Below are 27,691 nucleotides of genomic sequence, written 5' to 3'. Positions count from 1 at the left end.
CCCAGGATGGGCCAGTGGTCATGGAGTCCCCTCGTGGATCTGGCGTCGTGTACTCAAGTGGCTGAGGTGCCCCCCCTTCCCTTCCCCCTGAGGTGCCTGTCCTTTTTTCTTTCTGATGCCCCTGCAGTGTTCTCTCCGTGGAGTTCTTGTCGTGGGACTGGGCCTTGCCCCTTTGCTCAGGACCCCTGTGGTCCACGGACAGTGGTTGGACTACATTTAGTAGATGTATATATTTTGTACATAGTTTATTTATTTATTGGGATTACTGCTGTCCATTTTTCAATATATCTGCCCGTTTAAGATCTCTTCTTTTGGTCTTTGCATTATTTAGGAGGGGGGGTTTGTGGGTTGTGACAGTGATCTGTGGGAATGCATTGATGTGTGTGTTGTAGTGGGTGTGGGTGGGTGGGTGTGTGCCGGTAATCTTTTCCCTCCCCTGTGTCGTAGGTGCAGTACTCACCGATGTCTTCCGCGCCGCCGGGCGTGCTCCTGGTACAGGAGCAGGTATAGGAGTGAGGGGATGACCTGCAACTCGGGTTCCATACTGCCGGAATCTCGCGTGGAGTATGTGGAGGTGAGCGTTTTCCCGTTCGTAGTCTGTTTCCGCCGTGTTTTTATCGGCGGTGCTCCCGCCCCGGAAAAGGTGGCGGATTGGTGGGTCGTGATAGGGTGGGCGGTACATTGTCTGCCGCCTGGCTGTTGGCGGGGACCGCCGCGCTGTTTGTTTGTTCCGCCGTGGCGGTCGGAGTGTTAATGCGGCGGGCTGTGTTGGCGGTTCCCGCCAGGGTCAGAATTGCATATTTTGGACCGCCGGCCTGTTGGCGGTTTGGCCGCCGCTTTATCACCGACCGCCAGGGTCAGAATGAGGGCCTGTGTGTTTAGCCCTGCATTACTGGTGGGACGGGTGAGGGCCCACACCACACTGGCGACGAGGCCGGGATCAGCGGAGTACACAGAAAAAAAAAGAAAAAGAAACGGAGAGACTCTCGCATGCGAGTCTGGTGGTGGAACCTCCGCTCCCTGAAAGTGTGTGCATTGTGCGCCCAGCGACAAGGCATCCCCGAGGCGTTAGCGCCTTACCTCACAAGGCTGCGAACCCTCCAACACACCGAGAGAGGTGAGCGCTCTCACTGGGCTGGGCAAGACGTGGAGATGCTGTGGTGCTGGCACGGCACCGGTGGTATCCCGGAGCTAAGGAGGCCTGAGAAGCCGCTCCGTTTGAAAGTAGGCCGGTCGAAAGGACCCAGGAGGGTGTCCGCAGTGGTCCCTGCTGGAAGAGTGATAGGGAGCGAGGCAGGTTCAGCCTGCTTCCTAAAGAGCACAGGACACGTGCTCAAAGAAGAAACAAAAAAATAAAATAAAACAAAAACAAGAGTCACGCTGCAGTCCAGGAAGGACAGACTACACATGGACAAGATTGGCCATAAGAAGGTACATGCAAGGTTACTAACTACAAGGAAGGTGTACCAGCGCAAAGCCAATGTGCACAGTTCCACAGCCCAGTAGTGGCGAAAGTCAAGGGCACAGACTGCACAGCCTGAACCTGGACAGGAGCGTAGATATATATATATATATATATATATATATATATATATATATATATATATATATATATATATGTCCAGAGAAAACCTCCAAAGGCAGCTAGTCTTCAAAATGGACGTACAACACACTCCCTGAAAGGTGAGCCAGAGTGACTGTGAAAATACAAAAAAAAAAACAAAACAGGACTAAAAACACACAGAAGGATGAGTGCTCCACAGCAGAGCCGTGAGCAGCAACCCGTACCTGCCCCCCTAAACGTCCACTCATAGGTGGCCACACTGCCCCCATTCAGACAGCTAATAGATCATGCCACAGCGGCACCAGGATGTCGTCTCTGGCTCGGCCGTTTAGACACTTACTTCTGCGCAACCAGGGAAACAGACGGGGCGATGCGCAGATCTTTGATGCCACACATGGGAGGCGACGAACTTTATGAGCTCTTCGACTCACTCCCCAACACAGGAGACACAGCAGATTACGACGCTGAGGTGGTGGTGCTAAACTGGCACTTCGACCCCCAACTAAACCCTGACTATGAAAGTTTCAAACTGCGCCAGGCCCAGCAGCCAGACGTCGAGCCAGTAGATTTGCTCCACTCCAGGCTTCAGAAGCTTGCCAGCATGTGCGTGGGCCTAAACCAACATGAGGAAATTTGAGCACAAATCATCCAGGGGTGCCGGTCCAATATGTTGCAGAAACTGATCCTGCGACAACAAGGTATATCCCTGCATGAGATTTTGATCCTGGCACGCTCCCACGAACTCTCCGCCGTCCGAGCGGACGCCATGGCCGCAGTCAGAGGACAATCCATAGCGGCTACAACGGCGCCTCGCCCTTCGTCTGTGAAGGAGGAACATGTTGACGCCATCCAGACCCGCCAAGCTCCTGTGTGTCGTCAGAGTAACTCGAGACAAGGAGAGGGAATATGTGGCAGCTGTGGCTACGCGTACAAGACGCCGGGAGGTTACCTGGCAAGAGGGAAATCATGCAACAAGTGTGGTAAGGGTAACCATTTTGCCAAGATGTGCGTGAGTGGGAAAAGGAAGACAGTGGGAGCCCAGTGCAAAGGCGGCCACGGTTAGGAACATAAGTTCAGGAGACAATACACCTCGTGGGCACACGGACACAAACATGCCAACATATGAGGAGGATGACGAAGAAGACATTTTTGTCATCTCGTTCACAGGATGGAGGCAGCACAAGAGGTGACCACCCCCCATGAGCACAGTGACGATAAACAACACTCTGGCAACAGTGCTCATTGACACAGGGGCTTCGGTCAATGTCATGGACAATGCAATGTACCAAACCAAGCCTAACCCCTAGCAACACAAAGATCTTCTTGTATGGAGGACGTGACCCTCTCCCCCTGCAAGCATATAGACAAACGCCCCACAGTACCACTGGCTGTGCTCCGGCTGCCTTGATGTTCAAAGTGGCTCCGCGCGATTGCATCCTGGCTGACTCTCGATGGGAGTCTCCTGAGTTGGACATAGAAGCTACCCAACAGCGCCGGATGCGGACCATTCAAAAGGCGAATGATAGCAGGAGAACACGTCCTGCAACAATGCAACAATGAATGTAAAGTGCTAGCTCAAACAACCTCTAGTTATAAGATCAGGAAAGTGGGAGATTTTGAAAAAATAACCGGGGAAATTTAATTTCCACCATTATTTCTATGAAGCAGAGGCAATTTAAGGCGGGAGACAGCTAGAAAGAATAAAGTCATTTTTGCTTCGAGAACCGGGAGTCTCCCGCCTGAGTACGGTTTGTTGTCATATATGAATTATTTATGTTTTTTTTAATAACATAAGGCTCATGACACAACTTAACCTGCTACTAAACTAGATCTAAAAGTTAGACAATTGTTTCATTCAGCCACAATTCTGCAGGCAGCGCTGCGTTTGCATGGAATTAATTAATGTACCGGCTCTAGTTTTGCCGTGAACTGAACGGGATATTCTAAAGGCGTCCCTTTTAATTTACATGGCATGCACGCTTTACAGCGCATCTCGCAGAGCCGTGCCAGATGAGAGTCATTAACGAGTATGATGAATGGGAAAGGGAGATTCTCAGAAATGGCGGCGCCTGTGCAGTGCCCAGCCCGGGTTTCATCCGCCTGACCCCAGTTAGCAATTAACGGCACGGTCACTGCCCCGGCGGCACACCAAGGGAGCATTGTGAGTCTATGGGGAGATGAGGCCTCGCCTCACTGGCTAAGTACACTGGGCCTGTTTCCGGCGGCTGATTGCTCCTTAATTAAATGTAGGACACATAATGGGAATGGTCATTAATTGGGTAAGTAGTTCACACTTGCTACTGCGTCTCTGGGGGGCCTGTGCGCCTTATTGCTGTTACGGTTGCTGCTGGGGGCACCAGGAGCGAGAAGAGGGGAAATACGATCCATTCAATATGCGCAACTGGCATTGCTGCTTCGGTGGCACCAAAGACCTTAACATTTAGTCAGATGCGGGCAGACAATTTATCAAAGGAGGGACAGTTGATGAGCACATCCTCCATCTTGCCTTGGTTCAGCAATTTCCGACATGGCGGGAAAGGAAGACAGCATGTCGACCACACACTAATAGAATAAATGTCAACATGTTAGAAGAGGAAAGAGGGAGATTGTAAAAACATAACCGGGAGAATGTATTTCCTCCATTGACTTCTGTTGAAGCAGAGGCAATTTCAGGTGGGAGACAGCCAAAATAAAGCCATTTTTGGTTTAAAAATCTGGAGTCTCCAACCCAAATCGGGTCTATTGGCTTGTATGGCCTTGTAACTTCATGCTTCATATTTTAGACAGAGGCGAGGATGGCCACAGAACCTTGTCTCACTGTGGCGCTTGGTCGAACATTCTCTGAGGGGCTCAAGAAAGTGCTTGTTGGGGAGTGGGGGTGTTCGGGGGAACAAAAGGTGAAACCAGTCTCTTCCTGGGTATCTTTGTGCAAATGGCATGGTCGACACGGACAAAGGGCATGGAGATAATAAAGGGCGGGGTATTAGTTGACGTGCCAATTTAGGGATTGAGAGTGATAACGCGTCCAGCCCTTATAAATTACTTGTACCTGGACACGTTGGAGGTCGGTGAATCTTTTAACCGAGTCGGGCTCTCCTCATCCTAAAATAGTTGAGTCACTCAGATCAATAATCAATAACTACTGTAATCAGTAATCAATACTCAATCAATAGACCAACATAACACGTCAGAAATCAATAACAGTTGGTATTTCGATGCACCATGACCTTTCAGTCATGAATAACCACACCAGTTTATTAAAAGTTAGTGAATTTATTTCCCTATATTAACAAAGCTAGCACAATATATATATGTCTCAAAACCAATTGATATATGTATATGAACATTACTAGCTGTCCATAACGGCAAAAGAAACGCAATCTACGCAAAATCTGAATGATGATACACTCTGTTATAGCAATGCAAATCACCAATGTGACTAACTGTATTTGACTAATTGCATACATTCGGTCAGCATAACAAGATTTCAATTCTTCATGATACATTGAACGAATACCTCGACTAACCTCTAATTAGCATTGGCATGTGGGGCTTCATGCAAAACGAATTTAGTCAACACAAATTTGGAAAACTTCTAGCTAGGACTCTATCAAAATTAGCAGTTGGTACCTAAAAGGAAAAACACAATGCATAATACATTTATCCTTTCATATTTACCAAATACAATCAGCATTCAAGAAAAGTCTTCGTCCTTCAGGTACCGGTTGATCAGCATGGGGCAAATTTCAAAGGGGGCAAAGTTAAGGGCAAGCTTCCTTGCAACGGCAAGGAGAATTGGGCAAAGTTACTGCATGGGCAAGATGGCGGCAAATCAAAGTTAAAGTCTCTAGGGTGAGAATTCTTAAAGTCCCTTTCTCTCAGATAGAGAAAAGGGCATCAGGGTGTCGTCCAAAATGGAGTCTGGCATCAGGCTTCAAACTGGCATCGAGGAAAATGGCTGACTTCTCTTTATCCGGTGGGTTTAAGTAAGAAACATTCCAAATTCTGCGGGGTCTTCCATTGGAGGGTTCATAGGTTGGCTTCAAATTGTCCAATCAAAAATTGCCTTTTACTAGCGCCCATTTATGCATACACTGTCCTTGGAGCCTTGGAACACAAATTGTATCATGGTTTGCCAATTATTTTACTATCTGTACCTTCATTGTCCGCACCTGCAGAGACTGACCTTGTATCAAAGGGGATGTAACCGGCCTAGCACGAAACCTTGGAGATAAGTGTACCAGCCAGTTTCTACTGGAAAAATACAACTTCAAGCAAGAATATATGTTTCATTAGTTCAAGGAAAAGAAATCACGCAGTTAGAATTTGAAACCAAGCAACTAGGCCAAAGCCTGTACTAAATTTAAGCTAAGCAAAACAGTTTTCAAACAAGAAATCATGGCATACATTTGCGATTATGACAGATTACTACATTTTAATACTTCGTGATTAATAAAGCTCGTTCATAATGATGGCGAACTACCCCGAGGGCACAATTTCCCTCGTACATTATTTCTTTATTAAAATCACACTTCATTATATGTATTGATTACACGGTATACATGAATATATGTCGGACCTTCTTTTTCTGCGTCATCAAGAGTGTGAGAAGTTCAGCATTTTGATGACAAGTACACTGTGGGCACACACAGCAAGTTTAGAGATGAGAAAAGCAGTGGAAGGGTTAGATCTAGGCAAGTGTAGCGGGTGGAATAAGTAGGACAGTAGTAAGAAAAGAAGTAGGAGACATGGAGATTAGTGAGGTAGTAAAGAAAGGAAGGACTTATTTAAGCCTAGGGTTTTGGACAGGCATGCGTTGGGATGAGGGACCACAGTAAAAAGCATGGGTGGTGGAGCGAGGGGGAAGGAGTAAGGATGGCGATTGTTGCTTGCTCACATCCACTGGGAAGGAGTAGGGATACTGGAGTTAAGGATTAAGACAGAAAAAGATCTGCCATTTGTAATAGCCCCAAACATGCCAAGTCTTTACCTAGGGCTGTTAGCATCATGGTGTGTTGGGAAACGGCGCAAGGCAGGAGATGGGAGGTGGGCCACCAGCCCTAAGAAACCATGGCAGAAGTAGATACAGAAGTGTGGTTACAGTGTATGACAACCAGGTGACCAGCACCAGTTGCACATATGGCTAGCGGGCTTCCAACTTGTATCTACCTTTTCTTACCCACCCTGCTCCATAGAGGATGGGTTGCTATGCAAATGTAATATCTGGAGCATGTTGAGGATTTAATGGTAGTCTGTGCAGACAGATGTGCAGATGTATAAAAAAATGTTCCAAATCTGTGGGTAGACATCCCCTTACACAGGGCCCGATCCACAAACGATTTTTTTGGTATCCACAAATGATTTAATAGTAACTTTACACAGTTCATAAACAAACGATTTAGTAGTAACTTTATGACTGTGAAGACACTGCGGTCGTGGCGGAGAACACCGCACTTAAAAATATAGGCCTGTCTTACCTTTTTATGTGCTGAGTTCTCTGCCCTGACTGCGTAGTCTCCACAGTCGTTAAAGAAGGTAGCTGCAAAATAAGGGATATCAAGGAACCTAGGGGACAACAATGGTTGGAGAATTTAAAGTCTGTTAAAAAGTAAAAACATACAGTAGCCAAAAAATTGGAGAAAGAAGTGAAGGAAGTCTGAATTTTGGAACAATTGTTTTTTACTTAACAATTTCCCATTTAGGTGTGATTCCCAAAAGAACAGCAGAGGAGTATTGTGATTCATTATTTGTCATGGAGAGAAGGTGCTTCAGTCAACTTTTTCATATCCTAAGAGGGCTCATTTGTAAAGTATGCTAGTGTTGATGATGCCATTAGATTGGTTAGGGTAAGTGAGAGAGGAGCTGATTTGGCAAAATGCTATATTAAGTTTGCTAGTTAGGAAATCTGTGTGGTGAGTGTGACTTCCTTTGTAGTGCCCACTCCTCTGTTCTGTCCTCTAGTCAGGAAGCAGCCTGTCATAGTAGGAGCAACTCCAACCTTGATAGCCCTACAACACAGGCCATAGGAGTGCTTCGAGGATCACACTTGAATGTTAGCCTCACTGATTTATGCCAAACATAAGACTACAAATGCTATAGTCCCGAATTATGGTTCCTGTTCTCTGTATGGTTTCTCTTATCAGCCCCACACCCCATTCCTGTTATGTTCCCAGGCCCAGAATCAAGAGTCCTTTTGAAGTAGACAAGAAAGCTTGTCTCTCCCTTCCTTCAGTGTGTGTCCATCCAGCTGTCAGGAATGTGCAATTCACCAAAGTGTCTGGGAGAGCTCCTCCACCTGCCTTTCAAAGTCCCTGGGTCTTCAATATGGAACCCACAGGCTACCATGTATTGTACCATTCACAGGCACACATACCTCACAGTATGCACACACAATTCATGCTGCAGAGCGCTACATACTAGCATACTGTAGGCCAAGGGTGAGTTAAGCGCACAGCAGCGATAGGCCACACTCCAGTGACACAGGTAAAATGCCCTGTTCACATTAGTGATCATCATTACAAATATACAGTATGCTGCTACCACCTTGCTTGGTAAAGGGGTAGTGATTTGGGTGGGACTCCTGTGCTAATAAGACCGCAATCCATGATACAGGCATAAGTTATGGGGTACATGCATGATCCGAGTTCACCCATGATCGAAGGTCAATACTAAGGATCCAGATATTGTTGTAGCTGGGACACTTAGGACAGGGGTGCATGTCTTTCACCTTGTAGGAGACTTTTATGTCCCAAAAGAGACCTGTCTCAATTAGACTATCCCAAATCAACTCCTACCCTGAGAGGTTAGGTTATCAGTTCTGTAGAATTGCTGGGAAAATCTGTTCACATTCTAATTGCTCAATCTGGCTCTGTGCTGCACTACAAAATCTAACCCTTGCAGAGAAATAGATTATCTCAACAATTTGGGATTCTCTCTCTTCATAGCCATCAAGTACTTCAGTGGGTTGTAATCTGTTTGCACTACAAACCTAGTGGAAAAACAAGTAAGGGCAGAATCTATACAAGGCCCACACTATAGGCAAGACACTCATTTTCATTAGCCCGTCATGCTAGTAAAGGCTGCCAGATGCTCACCACTTTTGTCATCCAGTTGGGTTACCAGAACTTCAACTCCATTATCAGAGGCTTTGAGCTGTACAATGAAAGGCTGACTGTAGTCAGAGACTTTCAGTACAGGTACATTGCATAATACCCTGTTCAGTTCCTCAAATGCCTTTTGACACTCTTCAGTCTAGATCACCTTTCTGTGCTGCTTCTTGGAGGTCAAAACAGTCAATGGGGCAATTATAAATCCCAAATTTGCCACAAAGTTCCTATAATACCTGGTGAGTCCTAGAAAAGCCCTTACTTCAGTCAAGCAAGAGGGTCCCTCCCACTCCATCGCAGATGAATCTTGGCATCCATCAGGCGAACCTTCCCACCTCATGCTCAACATAGACTATAGAGTACTGACGCTTGCTTGCCTTGATGGTCAGTTTCGCATCTTGTATCTTAGCACATCTCTTAGGTGTCTCAGGTGGTCCTGCCCTGAATTGCTAACCAAAGCTATATCATTTCGGTAGGCCACACAGAACTCCTCCAACCCTGAAAGAACTTGGTTCACTAGGTCCTGAAAAGTTGCATGAGCATTGTGCAACCTAAAGGGCATCACTTTAAACTGATGCACCCCTTCTGGCATAGAAAATGCTAACTTCTTCATGGCACCTGGTGTTAAGGTAATCTGGTAGTAGCCAATGGTCAGATCAAAGGTGCTCAGGTACTGTGCAGCACCTCAGCGATCAAGCTCATCCACTCTTGGGATTAGATGGGCATTGGTCTTGGTTCCCTCTGTGAGGGCTCTATAGTCCTCACATAACAGCAAATCAGTAGACTGTTGCTCTGGTACTAGCACCACAGGACTAGACCACAGACTATGAGATCTCTCTGTGGCCTCTCCGTTCAACATCTTGGCAACTTCCACCTTGATGAATCCATGAACCTGTTAGACATTCTGTATATTCTGCCCATCACTGGCAGATGGTCTCCGGTGTCTATGCCATGCACACAGAGAGGTGTCAATCCCAGAGTCAGCTAGAAAAGGTTGGAAAACTGTCCCGAAACGTCTCTACATTCTCTCCGCTGCTCAGGTGTGAGCTTAGGGGCTAAATGAACCCCTTCTACATTGCCATGCTTCATGTCACAGTGAAGTAGGTCAGAAAGAGGCACACTCTCTTCCTCAACCTTTGCCAATGATTTCATTGTGTAATCTCTCTGGAGGTAATTCTTCAGCTGATTCACATGTAATACCCTCTTTGGTTACCTTTTGGTACCTGTATCCATCAACTAGATAAACTCAGAAACCTTCTGAACTTCCTTGCATGGCACAAATCAATCGTCCTCCAAAGCCCTGAAACAAATAGGCTTCAGCACTAACTCCTCCTGACCTTCATGATGCCCAGTCAACATAGCTTTTTGGTCATAACATTCCTTCATCAGCCCTTGGATAGCCTGAAGGTTTTCTTTTGCCGAAATCATGTTTTCCACCATCAATTTCCTGAGACCAGTCACTTAGCCCACCACATCCTTCTGTTGAGATGCTCCACTCTCTGTGTGACTAAAGTGAGTGGACCCACACTGGATGTCCATACAAAAGTTAAAAAAGACTGATCCCTGCTCCTGTGTGCAGAATCTTTCAGTAGGCAAACAAGAGACATGGTAAAAGATTATCCCACTTCCTCCTGAGGTTCTCTGACAGAGTTCCCATCATGCTTTTATGTGTTTTGTCAAACTGCTTCACCAATCAGTTGGTTTGTGGGTGTCATGCCATGGGGAAGTGGTAGATCACACCAGCTGGCTCCCACATCTCTCTCAGATAACAGGATGTGAAATTGTTTTCTCAGTCAAAGATTACAGTGCTCGTAAATTCCAACCCTAGAAAAGATCTTCAGCAGATATATTGCTACCACCTTTACTATCGTGCTCTTCAGAGGTACTGCTTCAGAATACATTCCTATGCTGACCTGTTCCTGGGCTTCCTTACAAAGTCCCACAGGCATTGGACACTGTTCCTGTGACTTGCAGAAATCATCCTGGGTAGACACTCCAGTGGCTGACAAATTCTGCAGCCTAGAAAGCGACCCAGACTCCAGCGCCTGGTCTTCTTGGATAGCCTCATCCTCCTCTACTTCTGGGGCACAAGCGAAGTCCTCCACGGCTCATACCTTCCTGTAGCCTGCCTGCACACTACCTTGTCCCAGGCATGTCCTGAGGTGCAGCATGTACTCTGACCAACACAGGTGCTGTGGTCCAAGCACTTGCACTAAGAAAATAACACAGAACACGAACAGCAGCAGCCAGCAGCTGCTGGCGCTCGCTATGTTTGTTGTTCCTGTGCTCATGCAGTAGAATGTCTGTTCCTTTTACTCATAATTCCTTGAACAGGCGGATATGCATAATTGTCTATAGTTTTGTGTCCGAGTTACACTGAATTATCAAAATTATACCATACATTGGAAATCCATTCCTTAAGTACAAGTGTTGTTTCAGATATTGATCTAATACAAAGCTTTACAGAGCAGGGTTGCCTCTGTGGAGCTCAATCTTGTTTTTGGAAACGCTTTGATCAGTAATGGGCCTTTAGACACCTTTATGGATGGAAATTGTTAAGATCTACATTAGGCCCAAAGGAAGGCGTAGAAACAGATATTAATTACCCAGAAGCAAGTGCATTTACGATTTCGATGGTACCCATTGTGCATACATCAGTGAACAGTTGTTTATTTGCTGACACATTTACAAGGGCTCACAACCAATCCCTGAACTTAAAGCAGCCCTGGCAAAAGGGAGAGTCTAATTTCAAACTGAGATCCATTTCTATATGCCCACATGCCATATTTTATTACAAACTACATGACAAAACAATTAAGAAAAAATTAATACCCAAATAACATGTTTGTTCAAACAGCCAAATGATATGTCAATCGGTTTGTCACAGAATATTTACCAATCATTTTTCTATAACATTTTCACATAACTTTTCAACAGATTAAATGCAAATTAATGGAGATGATTAGTGAAGCACCCTTGGGAGCTTGGTGGACATTTGCATCCGCTTTTAATTCCATTCAACCAGCCACGAATGAATTACAGACTGAGCTTCGGATACATGAGGAACCCCTTGTGTAATACCCATTGCTTCAGAGCACATTAAACTCCTGTGGAGTGTCAGGAGGACATTCCCTCATTTCAATGGAGGTGTGCTCCATGCAAATGAGGACAAATATTTCCAATCTGTCTGCACCATACAGATAATGCTGCCACAGGAACAAAAACGCTTTCGAAAGGTGCACACAATGTTGCAAGTGGGAAGTGTCATACAACTAGTCATATTGCTAGTCATATACATCATATAAATAGTGCCCTCCACAGGATATACTTTGGGGGTCATGGGGCCCTGGGAGCCCCAGGGACACAATCCAGAAGCAGGACAGTTCGTAAACAGTACAAAATGAATGAGCAGTTTGAAACCAGTGTTCCTTATTTCCTTACTGTCTCCAATGCAGCTGCAACCTCCCATTTCATATTAGTTCACTGGTTTAGACTGGGACCTAGACGCTAGCTTCATGAGGTTGCACAGAATACTTGACAATCATCTAATAACAGATGAAGGTACAAAGGTACTACCCTGCCAGATAATAAACTCATATTTATGCCACGCTTATGGCTTCTCTTACCTGCTTTAGTTTTTCCCTCTCACCATCACTCCTCTCAAATCTCTTTCCTCTGTTGTCAATTGCCTTGTGTGTCTCTCTTCCCTACTCTGTGCCTCACATTGGTCTTGTTTTACCACCCCTTTGCATGCTTTCTCTCACCTCACTTTCCTGCTCTCTCCTGATATTTTTGTCTCATTTCCTGCCTGTCCCATCCATATGTGTCCACCTGCTTCACTCTGTACATCTCTTTCTCTCTCAGCGCTCTCTTATCTGCTTTCTGTATTCCTCAGCGGTTTCCCCTTCTGTGACAGTTTGACTGTTTCTCAAACACATCTGTATTTTCCTTTTTTGTATCATCCCTCTCTCAGCTGCCTCCTTACTTGTGGCTGTGCGCTTACCACATCATTGTCTCTCCTGTCTCCCACTCTTGATCAGTTGTCTCTTTCTTAGTTTTCTCTTACTCTTTATCACGCCCCTCTGAGCAACCTCTGTCTCACTTATTCAGCCATCTTTTTCTCACCTGTTTGTATATTACTAACCTATCTCTCAACTGTCCTAACGCTCTCAGTTGTCTATCATCTCGCTATCACTTGTCTCACTTTCAGCTATCTGTTTCTCACCTTTCTGTCTTATCACAACACTCAATACATTTTATCACTTTCTCTTCTATTTCCTTCTCAGCAGTTACTGTATTCTTATCGTCTCCTCACCTGTCGCCCCACGCAGCTGTTTCTGTCTTATCTTTCTACCTCTATCAATACACTGATATCTTCTCCTCTCTCAGCTGTCTCTCAACTGTTTCTGTCATTTGCTGTCACCGGTGTCCCCTCTCTCTCAGCGGTCTCTTTGACACCTGTATTCCACTTACCCATCCTCCATAATGCTCTGTCATTTCTATACTAGCTGTCTGCATCTTTATCACCTCTCACTCTCTTACCAGTCTTTCTTTTCACCTCTGACAACTTTCTCCAACTCTCTCTGAACAGTATCTTTTAAACCTTTGCCTCCCATCTCATCTACCAGCCCCTCTCCTAAATGTCTCTTTCTTACCTCTCTCACTTGACGCCTTATTATCTCTCACCTGCCTCACACCTCTGTCTCACTTTCATAACCATCTCTTTCTCGCCTCTGTCTATATCACTTTCCTGCACCTGTGCCCTTCTCAACCTCTTACCTCTGTATCTTTTTATTTCCTCTCTCTAGATTCTTTCCCTGTCTCTCTGTGCTGTCATTTTATCACTTATTTCTTATCTGTCCATTCCCCAACCTCTCAGCTGTTTCATCCTATCACATCTGCCTCTTTCTTACTCACGATCTGTCGCCTGTGCTCCCTTTTTCTTTCGCTCTCTCTCTGACTTCACTCATACCATTTGTTCTTTATCACCTCTTTTACACCTACCCCATCTCTCTCTCAGGAACCGCCTCTTTCTCACCTCTCTCTCTCACTTTTTCGCTCAGATGTCTTGTTTTCACTAGCACTCCATCTCTGCAGTGTATTTCTAGTCTCCCTTGTACCACCCCTTTCTCGCGCCTGTTTCCCTCTCTATCTACCTGGTTCGGTCAGAACACCGAGGAGAGATAATAAGTAAGAAAACACTCACATTTGGGCTAACGCCTAGCCAAGAGAATTAACATTTTATTTGTACTTAAAATAATTTAATCCTAATAAGATTATATTAGAATTTGAGTTTACAAATTTATTTTAGCATTTATTAAGCCTTTACTCTTGAAAAAATCAAATACAAAAACTGGAACAGTCTTCGGTTAATAGCCTTTAATTGAATGAAATCAATCAGTCAATCATTCAGTAGATTTGTAGAGTGCTTTTTGTCACCTGTGAAGGTGTCCAGGTGCTGGCAGGGTCCTGTTGATTAGCCGAATAACCAGGTCTTCAGGGAGAGCTTTGCGGTAGTCCAGATGGCTGTAGATGAGGGCTTAGGTAATGGTGTGTCTTGAGCTTTGCGGTAGCTATTTGAATATCTGATGAAGCATGCAGAGGGTGAAAAAGCCGGAAGAGTAGAAAGAGTTGACCTGATTCATCATGGTTAGCTTTTTGTTCAGAATGATGGTTCCTAGCGTGGTCAGTGGGGGTAAGAGTATGTCCGAGTTCTGAGGGTCACCAGGATGCTTCGTATGGGGAGCTTCTGTTTTTGAAGATCAGTACCACTGTCTTGTCTGTGTTGAGCTTTAGGCAGTTGTCCTTCATCCAGTTGGTGACATCTGTAATTCAGGTGTGGAAGCTGGTCTTCGGAGAGGGAGTGTCGTAGTTTGGACTCTTGCTTTAGGCAAGACTGTTGGTTAAAGGATGACAGTACTTTTGCTTGTAGGCGACTATGCCTATCCTACAACAAGTCGCAACTGTTGTCCCAACCTTACCGGCTCACTAGCAGCACCTCACCAGAAACACAATAGTAAAATGTGATTTGTGGCAGCCTTTATGCATGGACTCGAGAATAAGACATCTCAGGGAGTGTCGTGGTTAAACGGAGATTACCCCTTTCTCACAGATATATAATGTCTCATACAAACACAGGGAATGACAAAGATGCAGTAAAGTTTCAATAGTTTTTATTTAACACAACTGCAGTTTGTGATATGTTGCATGGGCTGCAATGATTAGTATAATGAATAATGCAAGAAACAGAATAGTGAAGGCGAGAGTCATTATTACAAAGACCCCCACCATCTTGCAATGCATAAAAAAGACATACGAGATGTAATATGCCTTAATACCCTAATGTGAGAGGCCTAACCTCCTACCTAAAGGAGAGCTGGGTTTGCTAAATCTAATCTGCCAATGCCATGTCCATGAGAGGAGCCCCCAACCCTCGTTACCTTAGAATGAGGTCTCTATCTCAGACTCCGTAGGGACACGAAGACTGGGTCAGCGTGAAGACGACGTGCAGCATCGATATGATTTGTGAAACCATAGTGTGGCAATGGCTTTGAGCACACAGCATTTCTGAGAATGGCTTACGCTTTACAGAGTGGGCCGATTCTTTCTCTTTTTCTCTGTTCACCTTACTTAATTAATTATATAATATCCTTCTTATTTATTAAACACACATGTGATATATGGTTTTTCTTGCTTACATGACATCTATCTGCATGATAGCTGGAACTGGCAGTGCAATTGCACGTTATTTGTTTTGCATGGCCAGCTGTAGTATCGATAGCAGGGCAACATAAATTATTTTTAACTGAGATGGTTAACACCTGTCCCTCTCGTTATAAGCAAGTAGAATAACTTTCTGATATCATTAAATTGTCCCGGACTTTGACAATTTACTTTTAGAGCCATGTTCATTAATTATTCTGTATTACTCTCTTGGCATGGCTCTTTTTCCTTTTTCCTTTTCTCCTTTTTGTTATATTTCAGACTGACCATGGTCTTTGGACTCTCCTATAATTCATGCTAAGATATATATATTTTTTAACATCTTTGAGAATTGGAGCCTTTCAATACATCTGTAAACTTCCATAATTTTTCGTACATGCATTTGTGTCTTGTTTCTGGACATAATTTGTTTGCACATACTACCATATCTCCACACATAACGTGGGTGACATCTGCTAATTTATGGGCACCAACTATGGTATCTCTTCTCTGGTTTTATGCAATCTTTACGGCTTTCTATCTATTGACATATTTGTCCTCACACTTGTACTGGCATTCTTATTGCCAACACAACATGTTTTCACTATCACTGGAATGTTTTTACCATTTACGGGCAGTATAGTAGGGCATTTTTCTTTTCGTGGCACATCTATAGCACACTATTAACTTGCGGTACCGGGCCTCTCATTTTAACTCACAATTTTTGGGTTTATTTCCAGCTCACACTAGAATTTAATCTCTCATTATTTTTTGAATTTATCAACAATTTTTGTGACTGACGCATTCCATCTGTATATGTCCACAGCCTTGAAAAAGTCAATGTTGACGAAACACGTGTCGGCTGTTTCCTTACATTCATGAGAACTGTTTTGGCTTTCAAACATCATGCCTAGTGTGTTTTACTGGATCAGGGGACTTGTTTCCTGAGACACCACAGATGAATAAATGGATTTCACTCCGATCCTGCGATGTGCCGTGGTTTTTCTTCTTTTCAAACAAACAGTAGGTGTTCACACTTAGGGATTTACCCTCTCTATACTTTTGAGGGATTGTTTATATCAATTGCCGTCCCAAGCATGTCTGTTATCTGTTGGTTGGGAACACACCTACGTCAGGGGTCCTGGTAGATCTGTATAAATACATCGCACTTTAGACAGATAATCAGAGGGATTCCGACCAGAGGGCATCGCCACCATTGTTGTTATCGATGCTGCACTTTTCATATATGTACTGTGACCTTTCCTAGGTGACAGCATGCACACCCTGTGGCTGGGTGTTTAACCACTCGAGTACTCCCTCCTTCAAATAAGACTTTCCTGCCATGAGCTTTGCACATTGATGTCATCAGAAATTTTGGAAGTGCGCACCATCTATACACAGCCACAATTGTCAATGCTATTGTTGTATACCTACTGTTTGTTTGTCTTTGTTGCTTGATTTTGATGCCTTAGCGCAGTTGCACTGATAATGCAAAGCATAACAAGTGGCCTAACTATAAACAAAGCAGCCATCTTAGAAAAGTTAAATAATTAAATAGGCTAAGACAGAGCAAGCTCAGTAGGTTAAAAGTCACTAGGTGACGGGGCACGAGTCTGCAAGCCAGAGGCTAAGCTAACTCCTGTTATCCCATTGAAACAGACTAGGATTCACTACACCTTCCCCATTACCGTAACAGGGATGACGAAGGTACAGGAACCCAAATGCTAAAATTGCTCTGAACTAAAAAAGCTAAAAGCATAAAAACTAGCTAAAAAATCATTTAAATGTGTTAAAAAAGGAATAAAAACAGTTAAAATACATACAGAGATGCTAATGTCAACCATGACAAACGCAGCATGCCAAAGCAAGTCAATTTAAATGCATAATTTTTTATCTGGAATGGCAAGTCAATTCATCAAATTATTTGCTGTACGCATGATCTTGAAGAGTGTCATCGAAGTCAGCAACCAAGGACCTAAAAAATGAGCCAACATCATCTGATGTTAAATCGAGTGCTGGGCGGACAAACGGATCCACAGAGCAGTAGTGAGCAGTACTTTCTGGTGTAAAGTCATTTGTTGCAGTGCTATTGTCCATGGTAGAACTCAAAACGGAAGGCTCATAGGTGGCCTTGCAGAGCAACCTCAGTCTCAAGGGGCATGACCGCGTATGAACCCTCATTGGGGACATCAGCAGTTCGATGGGTGAGTGTGTGTCATTAGGATAGGACATTAAATCTGAGTCCGTGAGTGTTGACAGTGCTGGGCAGAGGTGTCATATAAGTGTTGAAGAGGGTGGAACTGAGTGAGGATTGTTGTGGTACTCCACAGATGATTTCTGAGGTGAAGGGGGAAGTCAGACGTTTTGCGTTGTTCTAGTGAGGGAAGAGGTGATCCATCTGAGAGCGGCTCCTTGGATGCCTACATTGTGCAGCCTTGTGATGAGTGTGTGGTGGGAGACCGTATTGAAGGCCGCTAAGAGGTCTAGGAGGATTAGCGCTGCAGTCTTTCCTCAGTCGAGTAGGACTCAAATGTCGTTGGTAGCTGCAATGAGGACTGTCTAAGTGCTGCGGTTGCTGCGGAATTTGTATTGGGAGGAGCCAAGTAGGAGGTTCTGCTCCAGCTGTGATGAAAGTTGTCAGTTGATGGACTTTTCTAATATTTTGGCCAGGAACAGAAGCAGTGATCTCGGTTGATAGTTGTTAAGTTTGTTGGGGGTCTGCTGATGGATTCTTTAGCAGGGCATTGACTTCTGCTTGTTTCCAGTCCTTGGGCAAGGTGGCCCTGGCAATTGAGATGTTGAATAAGGCAGTGAGTATGTGGTAGATTCTGGCTTTCGACTGGATTGAAGATATGATGAAGGCATGGGTTGGTTGGGGCCTCTGAGTGGACCGAGTTCATGGTGGAGGCGGTGTCCTGTGTGGTGAGTTGGCTCCATTCGGTTAGTCAGATGTCTGGGGTGGTAGCGGAGTCATTGTGTTGCTTGAAGAAGTCGGCGGCCTTGGGCTGGGATTTAAAGTTTCTGTAGATGTTGGCGATCTTGTGCTGGAAGACGTTTGCAAGTCTGTCACAGAGATCCTGGGAGTGGGTAATGTTGTTTGTTGCAGCTGAGGAGTTGGAGAATTATTTATTGATGTTGAAGAGTTCTTCACTGTTAATGGAGCTTAGTTCGATGTGGGAAGCATCGATTCTTCCAACTGTCTGTAGATGATGTTGAGGGATGTCTTGAAGGTGGCCTTGTCAGTCATGCCCTTGCTGGTGTGCCATCTCATTTCCAGTTGTTTACTATGTTGTTTAGCAGTCAGTTCTGAGGTCTTCACTGTGCCAGTTAGCCTGCGTGGTGGACTGTCTGTGGGTGTTGTTGCCGATGGGAGAGACGCTGTCAGCAAAGTTGGTGATCCAATTGTTGAAGTTCTGAAGTTCTGGTCTAAGTTCGTGAAGAAGATAGGGTGGGTGGTGTTGAGGGCATTGGTCCTTGTTTCCTTTGAGACTCTGCTTCAGCTGCAGTGGTGGGCATTAAGCAGACTGTGGGCAGAGGTCTGTAAGCTGGTGATCTTAAAGTGGGTGATGGAATGGTTGGTCCAGGTGAGTTCCATGGTGTGGCTGTACCTGATGCAGTCACTGGATTTGAAGATGGGGTCTAGCATGAGGCCTGTGTCGTGCGTGGGGTCGTGGATGAGTTGGGTGGGTCCGATGCTGTTTATGTTGCCGAAGAGGTTGGTAGTTTGAGGTCATTGTGGTCAACGAGATGGAAGTTGAAGTTGCTGAGGAAAATGTAGTTGTTGGAATCTATGGCGAGGGGGCGATGAAGTCGGTGATGAAGTTCCAGAAGGCTGGACAGGGTCCTGGAGCACAGTAGGCAGTGGTGGTTTTGTTGTTGGAAGTTGAGGTGTACAATGGCTGAGGTGATTTCATCATTTGTGGTGGTGCATTGGAGGCATTTCTTGTGCATGATGCCATCCCTCTGCCAAGGTAATTGATGCGATTGTGGTGGGTGATCTTGTATCCTTCGGGTATTGGGGTGGCAGTGTCGGGTGCAGACATGGGGTTGAGCCAGGTCTCAGTGAGGAAGAAAACATCGGTTTGAGGGTGGAGATGAGGTCCCAAATCTCGGTGGTGTGTTTGCCTAGCGAGCGTGTGTTGAGAAGGGCGCATGTGAGTTGAGGTTTTTTTCAGTTGGTGTCTGGTGTGTTCAGGGTGGGGATGGTCAGTGGGCTGGTGTGTATGCTGTGGCAGGCGAAGTGGCAGTGGGTGCAGGTGAAAGCTCATACCATGGAGCATGGGTTGTTGCAGTGGCAGAGTTTGTTGCGGTGTCTGAGATCGAGGGTGTAGAGCACAGATGGGCTGTTGGCTGTTGCACGTCTTTGGTGCACCTGCTGCGCTGTAGCAATGCGGCCTGCATTAAGTAGGCCCTGGGGGTGGGTGGGGATTCTGCTAGTGTGAAGGATGGGGAGTGGGAAAACTCAGGCAGTGGCGGTGTCACTTGGTCAAACTGCGGCAGCTGGATTAGGCTGGAACACGCAGAAACGGGAGGCTACGGGCAGTGCCTAGCGTTAGTGTGAGGTAGTAGCAAAGAGAGATATCTTGGGTTCAACTAAGTAGGATCCCAAGAAGTATACCTCTTTCAAGGGCTTGTAAGGTAAGAGATAAAGAATAATTCAGATATGGAGAAGTTATTAGTATCAAAACTCAATATTAACAATTCAGTAGTTACCAGTATTAATTTGTTATTATTTCTTTAAAAGAAAGGAATGTTGGTGAAAAGATGAAGCAAGAACACCACATGAAAAACAATATCTTGAAAGAATATTGAGAAGGTCGGAGAGAGGCGTCTGATATTTCTCTACCCCATTCCTCTTTACCCTATAACCCAATTACTTAAGTGACCTTTGGGTGTTTGAGAGTTGCACAGTTATTGGGAGAAGGCACTAATAGCCACAAGTTGTTGATTGCTTCTCCAGCTACAGGTACAGGCACCTGACAGTTAGCAACCTTGAAGGAAGTAGCAATTTCATTTAAAGAAACGTCATCTTTGTTCCAAGTAAACATATCAGCTTGGTCAGTTTTCTCTTACCACATATGAACTGCACCTAGTTAGAAACCATTTCAATAAAATAGAAGTGCAGCTACACTTGATTCTGTCATTATCGCAAGAAGTTTGCTTATGATTTAAAAAATTTTGTTAAGGGGGCTTCGGCATTACGGCCTCTGTAGTACAGATGTGCTACGCTATAATAATATTTAAGTTTCTATCCTTGGCCCACAGGGCATCCCGTTTGCTTAGTGGTTTCATCATTATTACTGTTCCACTATCACACATTTTAAATAAAGACATGTTTATTTTCTAAACTATAGCTCTGTTTTTTATTGGGAATATTTTGACATAATTGTTATTTGAATTTGGAACTTGCATTCACAATCAAGATTTAGGGCCTGATTTAGAGTTTGGCAGAGTGTTTACTCCGTCGCAACGGCTACGGATATCCCATCTGCCTAAATATAAATCCCATTATATTTTATGGGATTTATATTTCGGCAGACGGAATATCTATCACCATTGTGACGGAGTAACCCCTCTGCCAAACTCTAAATCGGGCCCTAAGTCTCAACGTTTGGACATCACTACTTTCAAAGAGACAATACACAAATAAGCCATTTGGGCCCTCTGGGCAGTGCAATAGTAACCAAGGGCCAGATGTACCAAAGGATTTTACCCATTCTGTGTCTATGGGAAAAAGCTTTCGTACATATGGCCCCAAGTCCCTTGAATACTTAGACGTGCCCAGCATCCAGTGACTACAGCAGTGAGGGGAACAGGGAGAGCCTAGAACATGGGCAGAGGACATAACGACAAGCCACATTCATCACATCTGCACAGGTTATGTGGAAGTTTGTAAGACCTATCCCTCCGTGGACCACTACTGAAGGTAAAATTCAATACCTATATATAACATGTCAACACTTCAATGGATACCAGAAAGATTGCAAGCCATGACAGAGTGCCTTCTCACAACCTCAAACACAAATATTGACCCAAAATCCGAATCCTAAAAACCTACAAAGGCCCCAGTATCCAGGGAATTGCTAAATCCAGTATTTATTTTACTCAGAAATATCTATGGATCACTAAATGTGCCCAAGTGAGAAAACCTGCTAGGACCGCAAACCAAATCCTCTTCACCCCAATCTGGGGTCCATACACATGAAACACACCCTAGAAAAATAACATTGCAAACTCATTTTCATCATTTGGTGTCAGTCCATCTTACAGAGGAGTTTTCCACAAAAAGGAGGAAATGGACAATGGAAACATAGGTAGACATGTGCAATATAATATACCAAATCATTTTAAATGAGTATTAAAAGATGTTCAAACTGAAATGCAGCTCCTTGAATAACCCTTAAAAATATGAATCATTTTTGCTTTTTAGAGAATAAAAATGGAGCAAATTGGTTTTGCCTCTTAGACCTTTCTTTCATATTTGAATGATGGAGAAAATGTATTTCTAGATTTCATGTTCTGTAAACATAGAATAAAAATAGTGCAACATCAGTTTGTGCCATGATTGAGCGTGTGCAAATACAGCTTTACTTATTTGCTTGTTGAGGCCCTATACCATGTAAGTCATCATCCATTTGCAATAGCTAATGCGTTTATTTTCATTATGGTGAACAATCTGTTTTATATTTATCATATATTTTTATAGTATGCTAGTCTACATACCAATGTATTCATTTGAATAGCCAGGGCTTAGGAAAGAGCAAAATTGCTTTAGCCTTTAGTGTGAGTTTAAAGACAATTCTCACATTAATTCTTTCACCTGACATCGCAAGGTTTATTTTTCACAAAATGGGCAATTTAGATGTTGCAAATTAGATGTCAAAAGTCCCCTTTCGAGAGACAGAGAGACCGGGGCTTCGAAAACATTTCCAGAAAGCAGAGCAATGTGGGTCTAAGAGCAGCCAACGAAGATAAATATCTCTAACAGTCCTTCTGCGTAATGCAAATTCGTTTTGCAAGTACGCCTTTAAAAATCCAAGAAGTTCTAGTAAGTATGCGTTGACAATTAAATACACAACCCTCGCTGCGGTGAACCTTTAATGCTAAAGATTAGGCTTGTAGGCATCTTTAAAAAATGCACTGCATAATATGTTGTCTGCTATCGTAATACTTACCTTCTCTGATTCCGGGTTGGCTACAATGATACTCATTTCTGCGATTATACTCTTGCATTTTCTCTCCATTTAAATTGGCTTGATGAAAACCCTTAAACAATAAAAGTGTGAATTTCTTGTGCGTGCACATGTTTGTCAACACTCACAATATTAAAAATGATTGACAGTCACTGCCCCTTGGTTATGTGCTTAATGAACAAGGTACTTACCTTCTGTAATGCTGTTTCTGGTGGATCTTTCTAGCGAATATCTAAGCGCAGATTCATCAGTTTAAAATGGCCCCAGGTTCCCGACTTAATCCGGAAAGCTTTATAGCATTATTCTTATAGATGTGCAGGTAGCGGTGTGCAGCTCGCATAATCTGTGTTCCACACTAGAAGTGAAAGAGCCCATCCACATATATGGGCCACTGCTGCATGCTGCAGTCAGTTTCTATCTTTGCTCTGTCCGTGCCCTCAAACACAAAATGCAAAACCAATCAGTAGTACCAGTATTGAGAGCCCTAATTTGAGACCTGTTTAGATGGAAGGAGAGACGATTCTACGGAATGGGGAGGTAGGAGGGCAGAAAGGAATCTTCTGTTAGAGTATCCACTAGCAAGAGCATTACTAAAGGTCAGTAACTTGTCAATCTGATGGATATTTCTAACAGCACATTCCTCACCTTTGAGTAAGTACCAAAGCAGTACCTCCCAAGGTGGAGGGACTGTGAATGGGCTCAGACCCAAAAATCCTGCAGGACCGAACTTGTGAAATGTTTTTCCAGTCAGATCTGGCTGTTGGGCAAGTAATGCTCCATGAAAATGTGCTCAGGTGCCCACTTCACAGTCTGACAGCTACTAAAAGCAGACACTTTGCATGCTAATGCAGTAGTAGCAGCATAGGCCTTCATGGAATGGGCCCTCAGTCCTTCTGAAGGCTATGTCATGGCCAGTACATGGTAGGCCTTAATACAGAGCAATATGTACCTTGAGAAAGTCCTTTTCTACACTGCCCTTCTTTTCTTTGCTCCAGAAAACCCCGATTAAATCTTATCACCCCCTCAATGGTCTTTGATACGGTCAATGTAAAAAATTAGGGCTTTCTTGAGTTCCATCCGATAGAGTCAATCTTCCTGTTTTGAGAGATGAGATGGATCACAGAACGCTGGGAGGGTGATGGATGGCTTAACATTGAAAAGGCATCACAACTTTTGGCAAAAAGGGCACATTGATCCTCAACACCAGTTTATCTTCTAAAAGGTGGTTTAAGGAAGCTGCGCTCATTTATGTAATGAGCTGAAGTAATAGTGATGAGGAAGACTGTCTTTAGAGTCAGAAGATGACACAAGCATCGGCTCGAAAAGTGTGCACATGAAGAAAGTCAGTTAAAAATTGAGATCCCACTGTGGCATTACAAATGGTTTTGGTGGAAACAAAAGAGTTAAACCTTTTAGAAACCTTATCGCAATAGGTGATTTAAACAAAGACTGTTGGTCCACCAAATGGAAAAATGCTGAAAATTGGAAACAGTCCAGCCCAAATTGCTATGCCAGGCTCTCCCTGAACTGGAACTCAAGCAATCTAGGGCATAGTTAGAGCTCATCAGTCAAATATAGCTAGTTTCCAGGGACAGAGTGTGCATGGGATCCGTGTCCGTGCATGCCGCACCACTTAGGGCAATACACTAAAGTATACTTAAAAGTGATATATGAAATGCTTGAATTAATCTCAGCCACTGTTAATTATTCAGACCGCATCGCCGGCCAACCGTTATTTTGCATGTTATGCTACCTCATTTTGGACCCAGCCATATGCACATCAGTCTTGATCCTGCTTCAATGATTTGCATATGCCTCGGTCCAATTTGAGGTGGCATGGTGGGCAAAATAACAATTAGTTGGAATGCTAATCCAAGCGAGTGCCAGTGGTTAGACTTACTGCAAGCATATGTCTGAAAATGGTGCAATCAGAAAGTATTTGGTCCTCAGGTCATTCAGGTGTCATTTCCAAAGCCACTGTGCTACTGTGATTTGCAGGGGAGCTAGTCTTTATGTACAATATCTTGGGTCTAAACGGATTAAATGAAAGGTCCCAACAAACAGCACAGTTGGATCCACACAATGGACAACACAGCAATCACATGTCGCCCGCCCTCCACCCCACAGTTTCAGACTGCCACCTTTTGTAATTTATGTGTTTGTCCGTTCCATTTAGAAAGGATCATCTTGGGCTGCCCCCAGAGAACACCATGAGATGAGGCAGGAAGGCAGAGGAATGAAAGCACCTAATGGTCAAGGGTCTTTGTTAGGTCCAGGGATACATTCTAGTAAGAGAGAATGTAGAATGATAATCACATCAAGGTGGAATGACAATCACATCTCAGTTGAACTACCTCTTTGAATCACCACCTTCATGCACCACGTCGTTCAGACAAAAGAAAAAGTGTCATTGTTATGAATGGCTTATAAGATTCTGTTTTTCTTCGTAGGTTGCTAACCCTGGGTTGAAAGGAAGCAGCCAGCACCCCTGCGTGTGATTGACAGCTGCAACTAATAGTAACCGCACAGCCTTGCAACGCAGAAGAACCAGTCCTCAACAATATGCAACGGTGCATTTCAGGGCTACACTCAGTACAACAAAGTTTTATCACATTAAGCACTACTCATTGGGTTTGATATTTGTGACCACTTGGCTTATAAAATACATCTTAGACATAATGAGCACAGTGGAGGTAAAATGGCTGTGATAGGCCAAGGGACAATAATAACACGGAGTACGGACGTCAAGCAGGTAGGTGATTTTTATAGAGAATTATTTTGAATTGTGACTTTGGTTTTCTCTTTGTACTTTGCGTCGTTCTCTGATGGAGTGGTACTCGGTTCCCTGGATCTTATATTTCTTCTTGGTTCTTTTCTTCTTTTAGGTCTCCCGGGAAACGCATGCGGATATAAGAAAGAAAATATCGGTAAGTGATTGGTTTCACGATTTGGGTTTTTCTCCTTATCTATCTGTCTCTAGGATTCACTCTTCTTACTGCTTTTCTGTCTTTCTTGGTCTCTGTCCTTTCTTACACTCTGCTCTTTCCTGGTCTGTTGGTCTCCTCTTTTCTTTCCCTTCCTGCCCGAAGCTTTCCTTATTTTCCTCCTGTCTTCCTCTCTCTTTCTGCTACCGTGCTTCTGTGTCCCTTTAGACTGTCGTTCTATTTGCTTTTCTTCTTTATTATCTGTGGGTCTATGACGCTGGGGCTTTCTCCTATGTGCGTTTTTCCCCGCCAGTGATACCTTAAGCCAAAACAAAACCCAGTGCTCGCCTTCAGTTTCCCCTTCCTTTACCACCCTCCGCCCACAACCCCCTTGTTTCCCCGTATCCGCTCCTCCCGTCCTCCCTTCCCTCAATATAGTGTGGTCACGCACCTGGCTATGCCACGCTTCTCCAGAAGCGTGGCAGGATTCAGCATTCCACTTCCCAGTGTGACAGCAGTTTTCAGACCTCCATCTGCCGCTTCGTCGTCCTCTTCTCCCCGACTGGGGAGAAGCCACTATCCAGGCTCCGAGTGACTCTGGCCTCGTTTCTCCCCCTCGTCTCCCTCTCGTTCCTCTTCGCTTCCTTCTCGTCATTCCTCGTCTCCGTCTCGCTCCTCGTCGTTCTCCTTCACTACTTGCTCTGTCGACGCCGACCTTTTTAATCCTCCTCCTTCCCGCGTCGTGCCCGAAACTCGTCCCTCATTGGTGCCCGCCCCGTGGTGTTCCTGAACACCACAGGCAGCGTCAGCACAAGTCGGCCTTGTGTGCGGGCTGGTTACGGCCGGCCCGTCACATACCCCCGTCCTAGGGAGCGACTGATAGAGACGCTCTGATGATGGATATCGGGATAGAAAGTCAGCGTTCGCCATTTGGGCACCCGGGGAGTGTTGTATCTGAAAGGAGAAAGGCTGAAGTGAGAGGAACCACCGCAGAATACGGGAATTAGTATCCTTGTTGTGAGCGAGCCAGGTGAGGGGAGCATGATCGGTTATCAGGGTAAAAGTCCTGCCTGCTAGATAGTATCTTAGAGACTCCACTGCCCATTTAATGGCCAAACATTCTTTCTCTATTGTGGGGTTGTGTTTTTCCCTCGGGAGGAGCTTCCGGCTGATGTACACAATGGGGTGCTGGGTCCCATCAATTTGTGTCTGGGAAAGTACCACCCCAAGACCCACATCTGAGGCGTCGGTTTGCACAATAAAGGGCTTCTGGAAATCCGGACAACACAGCACTGGACCAGATGTCAGTGTTGTTTTTAGTTGTTCAAAGCTCTGACGTTCTGACTTAGAGAGAGGTGGAAGGGTGTTGGGACATGATTTCCATAGAAGGTTAGTAAGTGGTTCTGCTAACGTGGAAAATTGTGGAATGAAACGTCTATAATAACCTACAAGACCTAGGAAGGCTCTTATATCTTTTTTTGTACGTGGAAAGGATATTTTCGTGATGGCCTCTATTTTCTCTACTTGTGGTCGGACCTGACCTTCCCCCAGGACATAGCCCAAATATTTGATTCAGGTGTGTCCCAACCTGCATTTCTGTGGATTTGCTGTTAGATTAGCTGTTCTCAATGCCTGTAAAATGTTGCCTAAATGTTTCATGTGGTCTTCCCAGGTCATACTGTATATTACAATATCATCAAGATATGCTGCTGCATATTGATGATATGGACATAGGATCCTGTCTATGAGCCTCTGAAAGGTGGCTGGCACCCCATGAAGCCCAATTGGAAGGACCGGGAAGTGATAGAGTCCGGATGGTGTTGCGAAGGCAGTCTTTTCTTTATCCTCTGTTCTCAAGGGTATTTGCCAGTATCCTTTTGTCAGATCTAATGTGGACATATACTGGGCTTGGCCTAGTATATCAAGGAGTTCATCAATACGTGGCATGGGGTACGCATCAAACTGTGTCAGTTCGTTGACCCGTCTGTAATCCATGCAGAAACGGGTACTTCCGTCAGGTTTTGGTACGAGTACGACAGGGGAACACCAGGGGCTGGCTGACGGTTCAATAATGCCAGCTTCTAACATGGACTGTACTTCCTAATCTATTATTTTCTTTTTAGCTTCTGGGATGCGGTATGGTCGCTGCCGTGATACCTTATCTATTTTTATCCGAATGGGATGCTGCACTAAGGTCGTTCG

Source organism: Pleurodeles waltl, chromosome 9 (genome assembly GCF_031143425.1).
Source record: "Pleurodeles waltl isolate 20211129_DDA chromosome 9, aPleWal1.hap1.20221129, whole genome shotgun sequence".
Taxonomy (NCBI): Eukaryota; Metazoa; Chordata; class Amphibia; order Caudata; family Salamandridae; genus Pleurodeles; species Pleurodeles waltl.
Note: the sequence above shows the minus strand (reverse complement) of the source record.